The sequence below is a fragment of the Balaenoptera musculus genome, chromosome 7 (genome assembly GCF_009873245.2).
Source record: "Balaenoptera musculus isolate JJ_BM4_2016_0621 chromosome 7, mBalMus1.pri.v3, whole genome shotgun sequence".
Classification (NCBI taxonomy): domain Eukaryota; kingdom Metazoa; phylum Chordata; class Mammalia; order Artiodactyla; family Balaenopteridae; genus Balaenoptera; species Balaenoptera musculus.
Window position 1 is genome coordinate 18509333 of NC_045791.1, and position 16324 is coordinate 18525656.

General features: G+C 47.7%; 1 protein-coding gene across 5 annotated transcripts in view; it reads left to right on the forward strand.

Moving 5' to 3' along the window:
* Positions 1 to 1497: 1497 nt before the first annotated feature.
* The window catches only part of MGAT5 (alpha-1,6-mannosylglycoprotein 6-beta-N-acetylglucosaminyltransferase), a 357980-nt gene continuing 343153 nt past the window's right edge, over positions 1498 to 16324 (forward strand). For 4 of the 5 annotated variants that reach the window (XM_036858869.1, XM_036858871.1, XM_036858873.1 and 1 more), the window contains exon 1: positions 2866 to 3228. The gene's annotated coding sequence lies outside the window, so the exon portion shown is untranslated. Of the gene's footprint in view, positions 1597 to 2865; positions 3229 to 16324 lie in introns of those variants that run through there. The other variant, XM_036858870.1, reaches the window with a different exon arrangement.

Genomic DNA, 16324 nt, shown 5'->3' on the forward strand with positions numbered 1-16324 from the left:
TTACATACACAATTGTCATTTTGCTGCTTATAATTTTCAATTTGAATAGGTCAGGAAATGTGGTTTATCTGTAGTAACTTAAGTATCCCCTTTAGCCTTTAGTGTGCTCTTTTTTTTTTTCAGTGTTCATTTTATTTTATTTTTTATTGTTTTAACATCTTTATTGGAGTATAATTGCCTTACAATGGTGTGTTAGTTTCTGCTTTATAACAAAGCGAATCAGCTATACATATACATATGTCCCCATATCTTCAGAGTGGTTTCTGATCTTCATTTCTTCCTGGGGCAGGCAACACAGTATAGTAGAAAGATTCTGGGCTCTGGAGTCCAGAAAACTTTCCATTTAATCCTGACTGACTCTACTCAGTAGTGCCTTCTGGTGGACATGTTACCTAACTTTTCAGAGTCTTGTCTTCTTCTTCTATAAAATGGGTATAGTAAAATCTGCTCCATGAGTTGTTATAAAGATTAACATAATTCACATAGAACTTGATAAGTGATGCTGAGAAACAATGGACTTGGCTGTGTGGACAGAGTTGTGTTTTCTGAGCTTATAACTGAGCAATTATCTGAAGTATGGTACATGGGACAAACATGGAAAGAAATGAAGAACACTTAGTAACACCAGCAGACACTGTTGCATTTTTGTGAATTAATCCCAAACATCTTTCTTCCTTGAATCTAACACTATTGTTCACAAGTGATGGAAATGCTGAAAATGAGTCACTATTCACCAGGTAAGCCTGGCCTTGACCATCAGCTGCCAGGGCTTTCACTATTGAAACCCCACTGTGTTATTTTCTTCCTCTGTAATTTTGTAATCAGTTCTGTCTTGATAGGACATGATGAAATATACAACTCCATCCTAGTAAGCATCTTTACTTCTACAAGCAGTGTCCTTTAGCAATTATTATTATAATTTACAATCTTAACTCTGTAAGAAAAACAATTGGGATAGTATAATTTCCCTCAAAGGCATTGCAAGTACATTATTCATACAAATAAATAGAATATATGTAATACAAATATATATTATATAAATACATATGATGTGTGTACATATGAATATCACATCCTTATACTTTATTTCTCTATATACACATACAGTTTTGTATAAAAAAATCCTGAAATAATAACCATCTGTAATATCCTCTATAGCAGTGGGTCCGCAGAGTTTCAATGATTGATGTCTTTCAGAAATCTCTAGGCAACCAGGTGGTACAATTATTAACCACCCGCAGGAACTTGGCTTCAAAGCGAATCTATTAGGATCAGAATCTGTACCATCCATATCCAAAGCACAGAAAGTCCTGGCCACCAGATGTCACCATTCTTCTATCTCCCTCCCAGTGCCCAAAGAGGGAGAGAGATGTTATTTTTCTTCCAAGGGACTGAGGGAAATACGTGCCTCCCAACATTCCTGGCATTTCACCTAAAAGTCTTATTAAGAGGAATCATCCTGTCCATGCACATTTCCTTGCGGTTCTTGATCGTTACCTGGACAGTTCCTGACAGCTGAGGATCTAAGTGGCTGATAATTTGCGACTCATCTGGTCAGGAATTATTAGAGCCATTGCCTCCGGCTTGAAGTTAAAGGTAGGACTGACCTAATGTGCCTAGAGCCTAGAGTAACTCAGTGGAAGAGGTGCTACAGGGTGTGTTCTGCTAAGATCCTGGAGACGGGAGACCTACCCAACCAGCTGGGTGGCCCTGAGAGCTTACTTACAAAGTGAAGGACTTGGACTAAGTCATTTCTAGGGTCTAAGAATTCCATGATCTTCAGTTTTTAAACGCCTCTGCTGGGAAGGGTGGGCAGCAGAGTAGGGTGATCTGAGTTTAAGAAAGAAGACCCCAGGGGGGGACAGTGAAATGGGGGTGGAGAAATTCTGCAGGGAAGGTAAGGGAAATTTGAACATAAACCTTCATACAGTGACTTGATGTAGTGACTGGTTACAGGGCTAGGAACTTGATGGGGTTATGAACCTTGTCATTTCCACCCCTAGGTAGTTCACCAGGTCACTCTCATTCCATTCCAGATACTATACTTAACAAGGATCTGTAATGCTTAGCGTTGTAAATGTACAGCATTCTCTCTCCTGGGGCTTGGTTGGATTTAATATGTGGTGTCAGTCAATGTTCTTTGTGGTGCCTTCAGGGCATGGGATGTGTTTTATTTCTTTCTGAATTTACAACAGTACAGTGTTCAGCTAGCCAGTCCAGAGTGTTCATAAAATCCGGGGGTGGGAGTGGGAAAGAGAAAGAGAAATGGAATTCATTTATTGAGCGCCTCCTATGTGCCAGGTGTTGCTAAGTACTTTACATATATTTTATTTCATCTTCAGAATAACCTCAAGAAGCCCCATTTATTATGTTCGTAGATAAAGAAGTTGAATTCAAATGGTTAAGTGGGTTGCTCAAGGTCACAGCAACCAAGTGGCAGAAACATATACTGCTTCATAAAGCCCATTCTACAAAGATGGAAACTGAGGCTCAGGGCATTGATTCAAACTGCCCGTCCTTTAGCTGGTTGAGTCCATAATCTCCCGTCACTGGGCTTAACTGCTGGAAGGCCCCTGGTGCTGAGAGGCCTGGACTGCACCTCTCTGGAGGATGCATTGTCACATCAGCATTTGCACATTTGCCCCTGACCTTGCTAGAATATTATTTGTGGCCGCGAAGTGTCTCCCTTGCTCCCTTCGGGCTGCGGAATTGAGAGGTTGGTGAAGTCCTCTCCGACAGGGTTGGGAGTTTGCAGACGGCCCCTGAGAGGCTGGGGCGTTCCGAATTGGCTGAGCGCTCGGCGGGGAGGGCGGGGAGTTTGCCGAACGTCCCCGGCCGGAATCCCTGCCTTAGAGAGCTGCGAGCCCAGAAGCGGGGAGAAGTTGGAGAGGTCGGGAGGGGAGGGTAGGAAGAATTTGAAGCCAGACCCCCGCCCTGGTCAGCTGAGCCCCCGAGGAGCGTCTCTGCAGTGTCCAGGCCGAGTGTGGACGCGTCGCGCGCGGCCCCGCCAGGGCTGAGAGTTTGCAGACCGTCCCTGCCGCGGCCCGCTCGGCGGCGGCCCTGCGGCTCCCGCGGCTGCCGCGGCGGCCCCGGGCTCGATCCAGCCCAGGTAGACCCGCCGCAGGCTCGGGGTGCCGCGACCCCGTGCCCCGCGGAGCCTTGGGCCCCCCGGGGACGGCAGCTGGCAGGCACTCCCGGCTGCTGCTGCTGCTGCTGCTCAACAAGGAGGTGAGAGCCAGTGGTCGGGGCGATCGCGTCGAAGCTTTCCATCTCCACGGGGAGATGAACACAGAGGGGACCGCGGAGGGCGCGGGGAGCTGGGCGCGGGAGGCGGGGGGAGAGTCTGCTCCGTGGGCTGCGCGGCTGGGGGCTTCCGCCCGCCGCCCCTCCGCCGCCTGCGTGGGTGCCCCGGCCGCTCTGAGAGAGCCGGGAGTGCAGCCGGGGACGCGCCTGGAGGCGCCCGCCTGCCCGGGGCAACCCCTTCCCAGAGGAGACTGCAGGCCCCCATGGCCCCTGGGAAGTGGGGGGGTTTGGGCTTTTCAAGGGACTGTCCGGAGGAGGCTTTGGTTGCGCGGGCTGGAGGCGAGCGGCCAGGGATGGTAGAGGGGCGCTCGGACCGCGGAGGAGCCTGGTGGGGTCACGCTGCGGGTGTGGGCCGGGCTGGGGTCCCCGGGACCTGGGCGCGCAGGGCGGACTCAGCCACCGGCCAGTGGGGAGGAACAACAAGGGAGGCTGGCTCCCGGCCCCGGGGGAAGGGGGATGCGGCGGGCGGGCGCTCTGGTCCTGGGGACCAGGGAAGCCCGGGGGTGCCCCCCACCCCTAAGGGACCTCCGTGGGCCCACGATCCCGCCGGCGCGCTCCGGAGGCTGCCTGGCCGGAGAGGCTGCGGGGAGCGCAGAGCCCACACCCGCGCACATAATCCCCGAGAGCATGCTCAGTGCAGCCCTGGGAACTTCCTGCCGAGTCGCGAGCCGCCCCGGCCCCCTCCTGGCCCCCTCCCGGCCCGCGGCTGGCAAACTTGGGGGCGCGGCGCCCGCCAGTCGCCCTTTCGCGTTCCCCCGGCCCTTGCCTCGCCTTTGCCCGGCTCCTAGCGCTGCTCTCGCCGGTCGCCCCCGCGGCCGAGAATGGGGGCGTGGACGTTGCCCCCAGCTTCCCGAGGTCAGGTCCGAGGCCGGGTGGCCAGAGGCCTGGCGGTGAGGCCGCTTGACGCGGGGACCGGCTCGCGATGCGCTCGCCGCGCGCACAGACCGGGCTCCGTGAGCAGACCGGGTGGAAGGGGGTGTGTGAGCCCGGGGACGTTCGCGCACACCCTCGCTGTCACACACAATGCCGTGGTTTCGTAGCTGCCGCGCGGAAGAGGGAAGAGGTGGCGCTTGCATTGCCCGGCCGCGTTTGGAGCGCCAACAGGGTGCTGGGCGCTTGGGGGCTGCGGTAACCTGGAGACGCATAAGGTTTTCAGAGATGCCGGAGTCGAGGTCTGTGGCCCGGTACTCCTGACACAGACTGCCAGGCCCGGCCCAGGGCGGACGCCGCTGTCTGCACCAGGCTCTGGCGGCACAGTTAGGGAAGGCTGGGCACTTCTGGGGCTGTGAAGTTGAGGAGGGGAAAGCTGAGGTTTGTGCGGGGTTCCCGTGGCGTGACAGCACTGCACCTGTAAACAACTCAGATCCAAGTGTAGACGTAGGATCTCATTTTCCAGAGAGGCAAGTGGGAAGCTGGTGCGCCCCGCCCCCGTTCATTGTCAGGACCTGAGGGACTTGGTGGGTTTTTACTCCGAGAGACACACCCCCTACCGCCCACGTCCCCCCACCCCCTCCCCAGTTTAGCTACCCACATCCTGAGCCTTGACTCAGGATCAGAACTTCCTTGTCTCTGATTGGAGAAAATCACCAAACTGTTTTTCATGATGGGCACACCATCACAGATCTTTCTTAGTAAATAAATTTTCGTACCACCTTCCCCCTGCCCCCCAAACCACAGATTGTTTTTGCTGTTATTGTTCAGGGCTGAGATAGACTCCCTTAAATTTGTTTGGCTTGGTTAGGATTAGAGCAAAGCTCTCCTTTTTAGAGGCCTTTTTAGTTTCTCCAGTTACCAACTTGATGTCCATGCGGTCAACTTGAAGAGGAGAGGCCCTGAGCAAGGAGGTGATGGCAGAGGGGGAAGAGGGTGACTTTGTTGCCTCTTGGAGGGACGGGGGAAGAGGAGAAGGATGGTGCTCTGCCCGATCCCTGACCCTGGCAGAGCTGGGTGCCTGGACAGAGGTTTGGGCTTTTCTTTTCTTCCCCTCCTGTGTTCCAGCCCGCCTTCCTGAGTTTGGGATACTCGTGACTACAGTCACTGGAAGAAAGGAGTCTGCAGTCCTGGTTTGGGGCTTTGCAGGGTTCACACCTACACAAGCAGCTGCAGGTTGATTTTAAGGCGACTATAGTGGCAGGAGGGCTGGTGGCTCTGCTCAGATCTGCCAGTTGCATCTGTGTTCCAGCGTCGTGGGCCTCTGAATCGCCTCAGCAGTGCGCGTTTCAAGTGCTTTGTGTTTGGAAGTGTGAATATAGTACTCATGTATATATATTCACACATCCGTATATACGTTTTTATAAAGAAGCATGTGCATATGTATGTGCATATGCAGTGTTCTTTGGTAGCATCTTGGAGCTGGAAGGGACCTCAGGAGATCACAAGAATTCAAATTTGCTACCTTCCCATTCAGTTTTCTCCGTTTAAGAATAACCAGCCAGCCTTCTGCCCAGCTGGCCTCCAAAAGCATTGCAACACCAGAGTCCCCCTGTGATCCTAGCCGAGGGGGGGGGGAGGAACGCCTTTGGTTCCTCCACTGAGAAGTGAGCCTCGTCACCATCATTCTAGATGTCACTCTGATATTTGACATGACTTTTCCTGATGTTCCATGTGGTTCGGGATCTAAGTCACTGCAGAGTCACTCTCAGGTTGATTTTGGTGGGGGGGACAGACAGTGCCCAGTGTCCCCTGCAGAGATGTCTGGAAAAGTGCCCAGAGCAGTTTTCCCAAGTCTTGGTTGGGTTGGAAAGTTCCAGTCCTTTTGCACTCTGGTCCTCCAGGCAGGTAGTTGCTCTGCTCCTTCCCTAGAGGCCTAAAGAGCAGTGAGGACTCTTATTCCGTCCTCTTTGTGTGTCTTGGCTTACTGGCTGTAGGAGGGTGGCGTGGTGGTTGGAGGTGGCGTTCTGTGCCGATGTTGTCACAGTAGCTCTCCGGAAAGATCGCGCTGTCAGGAGAGTTATCTCTGGGGGTTTGTTATGAGGGATGTCAAAGTTTGGGGAAGGGTCCCGATAATCAGGTGACACCAGGTGTCAGCCAAAACTAACAGATAGTTTTGGCTGAAGGAAGGTGTGTGTGTTTCAGAATCTAGGTACTTTAGGGAATTCCCTGGCTGTCCAGTGGTTAGGACTGCGCGCTCTCACCCCGAGGGTCCCCGTTTGATCCCTGGTCGGGGAACTAAAATCCAGCAAAAAAAAAAAAGATACAGAATCTAGGTACTTTAAAAAAAGAGAGGTAATACCTTTATATTTGGGGGGAGAGTGCCAGGTGGGTGACAGTGGAGAGGTTTGGGTCAGAAATAAATTTGGTACTTGCCAGGGCACGTTTTACTAGGCTGCCTTTAAAGTTCATAATTGCTTTGAAGTATAGAGTCACTCTTAATAGCCAGAAGATGGCTTCACTTCAAAAAAATTGTTTTTTAAATTGAAGTGTAGTTGATTTACAAGGTTGTGTCAATCTCTGCTGTACAGCAACGTGACTCAGTTATACACATATAGACATTCCTTTTTTATATTCTTTTCTGTTATGGTTTATCCCAGGATATTGAATAAATGGCTAAACTTTTCAATTCCTGTTTGAAATTGAGTCAAGATCTCCCTTACCCCCTCTTCTTAAAGTGGCTAATCTAAGCCATGTCCCCATACTATGTCACATCCTGGGTCAACACGAAAAGTCCAAGCATAGTTGTGACCTCAGTGCCAGCTGTGGGTTCTCACGGGGTGTTCATCAGGCAACCACCTTGAGCCATACATGGTGGGCGCTGGTGCTGGGTATGAAGACGTCCGTCCTCCTTCAAAATTACCTTCTCACTTTTAATTCATCTCACCTTCTCTTTCAGTACATTAAGGCAAATTAATAGCTCTCGGAAAGCTGCCAAAATGGGTCCCAGGAACCTTAGTACTGTAACCACGTTCTCAGCTGGAAGAGTTGGGGCTCCATCTCTGTTTGCCCACTTGGACTGTTGTATTTATGTGTTTGTTTTTTCATTTCCACAACTAAGTGCCTCCTTCCCCGACTTTGTCATATCTGGAAAGCTGTATGTGTGCATGGGAAAGGTTGGAGGAATCACTTTATTTCTTGAAAATCCCACCGCTCTCTTGTGTGAACACCTAACCTTCTGGAAAGAGAATAGGGGCCTTCCTCTCCGGGCCCTTTGTCCAGCCTCACAAATCTGGACACGCAAGAGGGATAAGCTATCTGGGCTGGGCTTGGGGGGGGCGGGGTGCAGTTCTCCCTGTAAATGGGCACCCCCAGCAGTTAACGCCTGCTGGACCTTGACCCCAGCTGGGGCGGTTACCTAGGATGGCTAAGGAGTATTTCTCCACCCTGTTGCTCATGAACTCAGGAGCGAGGTGTATGCAAGTACTTCGTTAGCTGTAAGAGTTAAGTACCGGTGTTTGCAACTGATTTACTTTTTCAAAAATGTCAGCATTTCAGCGTTATCCGTAGAAGAATAACAGCCTCACTGACTTGCACCCTCTGTGATTTGGGGGAGACGGCCCCTGAGGGCAAGGGTACCGCCCACTGACTCCTGCCTCAGCTCCGCCCACCGACTCCTGCTTAAGCGCCACTCCTTAGGGCTGCGTTCTCAGCACAGCCGGCTTCTAAGGCCTGGCATGCTGGTAAGATGCTTTTTCTAATATCCCACACAGAACAGTCCTCCACTGTGATAGTTTTGGATCTCTTTCATGTCTCCGTCCACCCATGGGAGTGTGTTATGTTGGTGATCAGCGAAGATGGTATGTCTGGGTGGAGAAATGTTGAGAGCAAGTGGGCGAGGAAACTCGGAGCGATGGTGATGAAAAATGTATCTTCTAGAGGTGACACGATTGCAAAGGTTTCTTTCCTATCCCATTTACTCCTGGCTACAACGCCGAGGTGGATGGTATTGTTATTCCCAGTTTCTACAGTAGGGAGACTGAGGAATTGGGAGGTTGTGAAAGCTGGCCAGGGTCGCGCACAGCTAGCCGCTTGCGGCAGGGTAAGGATTCGAACCCGGGTGGTCTAGGTCCCGAGCCCGCGTTCGCTGGGCTGTGCTTAGTTGTTTAGGCTAGCAAGCTCACCCTGTACTGGCCAGCGCTGGCTTTCCAACCAAAGCCAAGAGGAGTCTTAGGCACTCAGGGGTTGGAAGGGACCTCAGGGAGATCTCCCTGCGTCCTTTCTCTTTTTAGCTGCGGTCCTGGAGGTGCAGGGAGGTAGAAGGACTTGCTCGAAGTCCCCCTGGCTGACAGCGGTGGCCACGCTGGGCCTTGGTCCCTCAGGGACAGTGGCAACAACTGATAACAGATGTGTGCCTGCCTTGTTTAGAGAAATGACCCAGGAAGACAATGCGATGGTTATTTGGCATCTGTCCCACCCACTCCCAGAACCCTGTGTGCTCACACCCAGCCTCACCCTGCAATCTGGTGGGGAACAGGTGGGTGTGCCCCACTCCTTTCTCCAGCCCCAAATGGGAGGATCTAAGCAACTTACGTGCCTTCACATGAGATGCTCCCTTGCTCATGTCACCTTTTAAGTTTGACATCTTCGGAATTTAGCCTGGGATGGATTTTACATTTCACTCTTAAATATTCATTTTCTCTCTCTCTCTCTGTCTCTCTGTGTCTGTCTCTGCAGCTGTGTCTTACAGCTCCTGGCCCCTCTCAGTGTTGATTTCCACCCTTTAGGAGCATGGGGTGGGCTGGGGGTAACCTGGCAGAGGAGTCAGGGCTATTTCTCAACATTTCCAAAGAAGGGCCTGTGAAGACATTCCCTTGGTGTCTGTGGGATCCTAGAAAGAGAGCTAAGGCCCTGCAAAATATTCCTCTGACCACCGGGATTTTCGTGCTTCGTGGAATTTTCCCATCTGGCGTGCCAACAAGCACCATTTCCTTTCATTTTATTCCTTACATATGACCGGGCTTGCAGCAGACATGACATTGCTCTCACCTGTTCCTGATTCTGAACAATTTCTGGTTAATACATAGTCCCTAGCTGCTCAAAAGTTTAAAGTCTAGGCCTGGTTCGGGCCCACACAGAAGAGTTAAGTTCAGTTATAAAGCAGTATGCAAATGAAGAACACATTAATTCAGCCCATATGACCGCTTTGGGCTTCAGTTCTTATGTTGGAAAGTAGGAGGGGATTGAACGAGCTCCAACGTTCTGTTCAGTCCTAAAGTTGTATAATCTTACACATGTGGCAAAGGAAGTGTAGAATAAAGAAATAAAATTCCCGTATTGAATAAAAAAGATTGAGGAAAAACTCAAGTTGTTTTTGCCTTTGCTGGCAGAATCTTTAGTAGACAGTTGAAATGCTTACCTAAGAAGAACCAGCCCTTTATGATCACTATCTTTTGGGTTGTGTGTTTTTGTATGTTCAGAAATAAGAGGCCACGGTCCGTCCTTCTCAGCCTAGAAATAACCAGCTTAGCCAGCTTCCCCTAGTGAAGTCTATTTTTTTTTTTTTTTTCCCCTTGGGAAATTGAGATTCAAAGAGCAGAAGATGACCAAGCTCACAGAGTTCTGTGGTTCTGTGGCACAGCGCCCGGGGGAAAGTGGCTAAGAATTTGCACTGCCACAAGCTGGACCAAATTCTGTTTATATACCTTCATCGCTGCTTCCCTTTGAAACAACTGTGTTGAAAGAATAGAGACTTTGATATCAGTCTCCTTGCAGCTGCTTTTTTTTGGGGCCGTCTTGTTATTTTCAACTCTGATTTTTTTATTTACTAGTGTTCATTCCACTGAGGAGTTTTCTAAATGACCAATTCTTTCTCTTACCCATCTTGTTTAGGGAAGCACTGTCTTTGCCTCTTGCTAAGTATGATCTTTCTGTTTTCCTTCCATACTTTTCTTAGTATTTCTGTTTGTATACTTCCCTTACCCCATCTCCTAGAATTTTTCAAAGCCACCAAGGTTAGAGGCAGCCCTGAGTGGGGACTTGGAGCGGAAGGGATGCTTTCCTCCATCTCCCTCCCCAATAATGTTCATCATATGAGGAGTCCCAGTCTGATGTGAGATCCTTGCAAACATAGCTTCCAGCCCCTCTGTCCATAGGGATGGCCTACCTTCTTTAACAGAGTTCTCAGCTGTGGCGACTAGTAATGGTCCATTTCCCCCTCCTCCCCTTCTGTGATGCCTAACTATTGTGCTTGCTAGATTTAAAGGTGACATTATGTGGGTAATCTTGCACGGTACATAATTTAGTACAGGCAAATGTTATCAACTTCCTTCTATATTTCACCATTCCTTATTTCCTATTCTGATGGGAGCTCCAGAGAGGGAGAGTTTTTTTCCCCCCAGGTTGGTTAAAAACTTACATCTGGCTCCAGGGGTTTCGCAGCAAGGAGTCTGGAGCTCTGTAGGTATGATGGAAGCCGCATTGCCTTGCACAGGGCCCGACACGAGAGCCACGTGATCAGCTGGGCAGCATGGCGTCATGCGTTAGCTCCCGCTCCGGCAGGTGAGGCCTCTCCGCAGTTAGAGGGCTGTCCTCAGGCAGGTCAGTTCAGCGCTGGGTGATTCTGGTTTCTCATCCATCAAATGAGACATCTCTTAGTGTCTCCTGCATCTGTGGGATTCTGCTAGTGTGACTTCCGGGCTGAACCCAGCACACTCATCTACTGTAGTTTCTTTAATCTGTCCTTAAGAATATTCTTAGATGTATTCCTAATTCTGGGGTCCTCTTTGTGCCGGTTTGGAGTTCTGTTTTTCAAATCAATCAGTGGACTTTTTGTATACTTTTTTCTCCCTCACTGTGAGCATTATTTGTGGGCTCAGGAAGCCCAACAAATTGAGACATTGTGTGCGTGTGTGTGTGTGTGTGTGTGTGTGTGTGTGTGTGTGTGTTCATGTCCACACACCACTAGGGCTTGTTACCTTATTGTCCTATTATCTATAAACAGAAGTGGAAGTGATCAGAGTTGGAGCTGCGTATCTCTGGAATAGCCATCAGTTAAATGAAACCTGTAGAAAGTTTCTGTGGAAGTATTTTTAAAATATGGCTTTTCCCCTAGTGCATGCTTGTCAGCTATAGCCAGGGGATCCTTGGAGATTGTATGGATAAATAATGATTTTTTTGTATTTCCCTGTAGCCTGCAGTGAAGTGTTTTCCTTGATAACGAGTTGCTTATTCTGTCATACTGCCTTTTCTTTCATTGCCCTTGTAACCAGAATCAGATACAGCTTTCCGATTCTGATGCCATGCCTGATTAGTGTTCTCCAGGTTCCATAGTTTCTTCCTCCTGGTTCAGTGGCTTCAAGAGAGACTTTTCTATTTCCTCGTTGTCAGCCTTTGTATAAAGATGACAAGTTACATCATCTTTCTGTTACTGCTTTAACAAATAACAACAGACTGGGTGGCTTAAAGCAACACAAATTTACTGTCTTATTATGTTATGTTGTAGGTCAGAGGTCCAACACGGGTCTTACTGGCTAAAATCAAGTTGTCCATTCCTTCTGGAAGCTTTAGGGGAGAATCCTTTGCCTTGCCGCTTTATCTTCTAGTGGCTACCCACATTCACAGGCTCCTGCCCGTCCCTCCAGCGTCAAAACCAGCGACGTTGGGCCGACTCCTTGTCCCTCTGCCGTCAGGCTGGGACCACAGCTAGGAAAGATTCTCTGATTTTAAGGATCTATGTGATTAGATTGGTCCACCCAGATAATCCAGGATAATCTCATCTCAAGGTCTGTAACTTCATCACACCTGTCCTGTATTCACAGGCTTCAGGGATTAGAATGTGGACATCCTTGGGGGCCATTTTTCTGCTGCCACAGTCCCCAGAACTCTTTGTAAAGAAATGGTTTTCTAGTCTTTATGTAAAGGAACTGTCCTTTTCTGTCAAGAAACTTTACTTCTCAGGAAATTTTCCTATTGCCTTGTTCCTCATCTTCTTGAATATATTTAAGTTAACTATTTGCAAACAGTGTCTAAGATTTGAGATCTGAGGTGGCCAGACATTGAACTACACACATTTTGTGTTCCGGCTGATGTTATGTTAGTAGTCCTATTTTTATGATGAGGAAACTGAGGTGCAAAGGAGACCTGCCCAGGGTCATGTAGCCAGAAGTGGCGGAGCCAGACTGCAGAACTGGATCTCATTGATTCCAAAGCCTATGTTCTTTTCACTCTGCCTTCCTGCCTTAGAAGTGATAATGGAAAACCAAAATGAGAAATGGTAATGAGAAAGCTTAAAATAATGTAAAATCTCTCTGCTTCTGCCAAGGTGATGACAAGCAGTAAATAATGTCTGTGGCAGATTGATTGCACTAATGGCCCCAATTAATGGCCTCCATGTATCCACACTCTTTGCCTTGTAACTTACTAGTCCCCATCCCTCCCCTTCCCCACTACTGGCCACGTGACTGCTTTGGCTCCTGGGATGTTAGCAGATGCCATATAAACAGAGTTTAAGAGCCTGCGAGTTTCTGATTCACCTTTTTACACAGCTAGGTGTGCTCGCTCAGATCCCTGCCACCCCCATGAAAGTGTGCCCGGGCTAGTCTAAGGGAGGGACTGACAGATGCAGGGGAATGAGCCAAGTTGTGTCAGCTGAGGCTCTCCTGGACTAGCTAGCCCCCAGCTGAACTTCGGGCTGCTCAAAGTCTCCTGAGCATATCTTGCCAAGATTATTTAAGCCTGTCCTAGGTCATCAGAACCAGCCAGCCAGCTGACCTGTAGAGTTGTGGAAAGCTTCGATGATTATTTTAAGCCACAGAGTTCTGGGGAAGTTTGTTATGCAGCCATTGCTAACTGATACACAGCTCAGATCAGATATTTGCATAGCATAAGAAGCAGTTTTAGCGTCCTTTTGAAGGTCATTTTGGACTACTTGTAACTAATTCATATTCTTTTTTCAAATTTTAATATATTTAAAAATATTCTTTTAAGATTATACGTTAGGCTTAAGAACTTGCCCATTCTATCTACCCTTTTTTCTTTCTTTTTTTTTAAACATGAAAGTCCTGTAAACTCTTATCAGTTTCAGTCAGAAGAAGACTTGTTTTTTTCTTCTCAAACTATTTATCATTTCTAATATGGTGGCCTTTGACCCTCAACCTACAGTAAGAAATACATATTGACCAGAACTCACATATACATGTGTGTATAGCAGCAAGAAAACTTTCATGAGACAGAACCTACCCTTCTACCTCTCATGGCCTCTGATGTTTTCTACTCTTTCATTTGCTGAAAAAATGCTGGTCAGGAGTCAGCGTTGTGGCCTGCAGCCCATTTTGTAAATAAGGTTTGGTTGGAACGCAAAGATTGTTTATGGCTGCTTTCAAGTTACAATGGCAGAGTCAAGCAGTTGTGACAGAAATATCTGGCCTGCAAAGCCTAAGGTATTTCCTGCTCTTGAAGACAAAGTTTTCTGACCCTTGTCCTGAATTGGTTTCATAACCCATTGGTGAGTTGTGATCCTCTATTTAGAAGACACACCTTTCAAGGGACTATTAGCTCTCCTGATAACTCTTCTGGAAATTACACTAAACAAATCCGGCAGATATGAAAACTAACCCTTGTCCTGTGTTACACTCAAACTCTCTGGTTTATTCACTTAGATTCAACAATTAAGTTTTTGCTATTTAACGTTTTACCTGATTGGCTTATATAGGAAACTTTTCAAGCATTTCGAAAGTGTTTCATTATAAGCATGCTCCCCCCCCTCTCCCCGCTTTCTAATTTAAATGAGGCTTTCTTGTGGAAAGTAGCTGGCATTAAAATGGACACAAATTCTATTCAAGTGCTAGTTATTTATTCATTAGATTCCAGCAGTGCCTTTTTTTGTGATATAATGGAGTCCATTAGTGGAAGAGGTTGAAAAACAGTCATCTTGGGTTCTTTTAGAACACCTTTCTGGCAACTGGTCCTTATTGTCACATTTCTGAATTAGGGTGGTATTAATTCTGAGTATAATAAAATTTAGAGACATTAAATCATGGGCTTATGGAGTTGGAAAGTCTCTGGAAAAAAATTTTTTTTCTTTTTACTCAGATATCTAATTGGGCCCTTAAAGGCTAAATTTCTCCGATATCTAAATTTCCCAAGCCTGCCAGGGGAGGACAACATTATTATTTATGTCGTGTGGCTAATGAGACTGATGAGAAAGAGCTGAGGCAGAAAAGACTTCAGCATGATCTGGATCTGTCTTTCTAGAATCTGCAATGCCAGATGAAGAATGGGCACTGGCCCATTTATTTACTGGCAGTGAGAACAGAGTCAAAACCAAATGAGCTTCAAGTACAGCATGGGGAGCTTTGGTAAAAGTCTGAGCAGTGTCCCCCAAATAAAGTAGATTCTTTGAAAAAGTAGAATAGGTTCTTCTAAACATTTTTGATGTGAGCTGCCCTCCTTAGTTCAGGTGGGTGGCCTTCCCAGCAGGTGATTGGACGTGTGTAATGAATAAGGACTCTTTTGGGTGCTGGCAACACAAACCCGCTGGAGCTTGCTTCAGCACAAGTGGAGAATTCACGTCAGGGCTACAGGAGCAGAGCTGTGAGCTGCCAGCAGCCTGGGATCAAAGCTCTGGGGACCCCAGGGACCCCCTTGCTTCCTTGCTGCCTCCATCTGCCTCACTGCTTAATTCTCTTCCCTGCCTAGCTCTGCTTTTTGTGTCCCAGGGGCAGAACTCTGGGTAAGGGCGCTTGTTGCTGGGTAAGCCGCTCAGCAAGACTGATCTTTCTCTTATTATGCAAATGCAAGTTTCCTGGGGAGTGTCCCCTGAGTGGTCCAGCTTGACGTCACCCAGATGTGGGCAGAGCGTGGGTACTGCAATGTGGATTTTGGCTAGCTCTAGGGAGTTTATTGGGGGCATTTTAGAAATTTAGGGGACAGTTTTGGTTGTCAGTGAGTGAGGTGTGCTACTACCATTTACTGGATGGGGACCAGGGATGCCAACATCTGTGACGGATAGAATAGTCTTACATCCCCATGTGTATCCTGTGTCTCACTATGAGACTATTACCATGGCTGTTGCCCCAGAATCATACCCCTGCCCCTCCCTTGAATAGAAACCAAATCTGATCTAAGTTTCAGGTGGAAGCGGCAAAGAGAAAAAAAAAAAGTGTTGGTTAGAATCAACTAAGCCCAAGATGACAGAAGATTTGCCTTCCTGTAGACCTTGAGCCTCATTATATGCTCATTGTAATATATTAACATGCTAAATGACACACACACAGGCGCCATGACACTTGACGATTGCCATGACAGCCACTGGAAAAGCCCATGCAATGACTGAAAAGGAGAGTTGGTACAGTTCCAGGTCCAAACCACACCCCTCTTCTCAGATAACTCATGAATATTTCTCCCACTGTTTCCAAATCCCAATCTTTAATCTCCACCCTCCTATATATTTGTTGTCTCTGCCGGAATCAGGTTAAGTTGATTTGCGAACTAGGTTCCCGCTTCTCCAGTCTTTGGCTACTGAATACAGCTAGTGCTGTTGCAGTCTCAGCATTGGTTTAGTTATTGGCTGCTCGAATCCGATCTGAAAAAGAGCATCCTTGGTGAAGACGAGAGGGGCTTTGCCTGGCGCCGGTCTGGTGGGCCAATTTGGTAACAAGATGATTGTGGATGACAAAACCCATTTATTGCCTGAACCTAGAGACCTAACTTATACATGAAGGGTATTTTGCATGTTTAAAATAAACGTTGACTTTTCCAATCAATGAAGAAAGATTGTGCTTTGTTTTATTGGGAAATTTACCAAGAGGTGTTTGCCATTTTGGAAAAACATTCCCCCCCCATGACATCACCATATCACCTGTGGCAGTCCACACTTGTAACTCACCTGTTTTTTGATTTCATGTAAAGTACAAGCATCTAACAACTTCTTAAGCCTTCTAGATTGGTCTTGCCCAACTAATTGCATATTGAAATACATGTTCAGTTTGTTATAAATTATTTTCCTTTTATTCTCATTTATATTACTATTAAAGCAATAAATACATATGTTTGAAAATGTGTTTAGGAAGGTTATCTAAGAATTTGATTTCAGGGAGTAAAGGGGTGTTAGAAGTTTGCCGTAAGCCTTGAACTCTGGGGCTAATAACAT